Source organism: Solanum stenotomum, chromosome 7, assembly GCF_019186545.1.
Source record: "Solanum stenotomum isolate F172 chromosome 7, ASM1918654v1, whole genome shotgun sequence".
NCBI lineage: Eukaryota > Viridiplantae > Streptophyta > Magnoliopsida > Solanales > Solanaceae > Solanum > Solanum stenotomum.
This window is the reverse complement of record NC_064288.1, coordinates 41,637,791-41,638,695: the sequence shown is the minus strand read 5'-3', so window position 1 is coordinate 41,638,695 and position 905 is coordinate 41,637,791.

Below are 905 nucleotides of genomic sequence, written 5' to 3'. Positions count from 1 at the left end.
GTTTGTGCCCGAGTCCCACTCCCCACCCGCCGGTCTTGAGGCAAACTCCGTTCCGTGAGGCCCCCTCCCCGCCTCCAGCCTCGAGGCACACTTCGTGCCCTAAGGCCCCCTCCCCCCAGCCTCAAGGCACTCTCTGTTGGGTAGATTCATAACAAAAAGAAGACAAAAACAAAAACAGAGTTGGGTAGAGAGTAATTCAAAACTTTCACAATGGTGAACCAAGGGGTCTCGTTTTATCCTATCAATCTTGATCCTCTGCATGTACATGGTTCTGAGTATTATCAAGAAGTTTCACAAATTAATCAAGAAAAATGAGATGAGGAAAGGAACACTTAATCAAGGAACGAGCGCAATCAAACTAAAAAAAAATCAACTGATCATGCTAGGTAAAAGGGATCAATGAATTAAAATGAAGACACAACCACCCCTCTGCTTAGCTTCTTTCTGATTCAAGCTCCTTGCAGATAAAACTCAGGAATGGGAAAATAATAGAGCTACTTAAGGAAAATAACTTATAACAACTATTTCATACTATTCTAAGCAGTAAAAGGAGAGAAAAGTACATTTTGCCTCTTAGCTCACAATATAAAATGTAAATGAGAAAAGGATTTTGGGGATATAGCAGGCCAATCAAATGAAGAATGATGGGTTGCATGTACAAAACAAGAAGCATGCACTCATACGAACTATTAAGAAGTAACTGGATGATTCAAACTACATATGCATCATATCTCGTATGTGCAACATAATTTGGAGTCCCACAAGTGGTATAGTCGGCCCTGACTCCCTGTTAGAGATTTGAGTAAATTGCCCAAAGTCAGAGACTTTTATGTTCCCTTGGAAATCAAGAAGCAAATTTTCAGGCGGGGGAACATGGAACAATAGTTAAAGAATTAAGATAGATA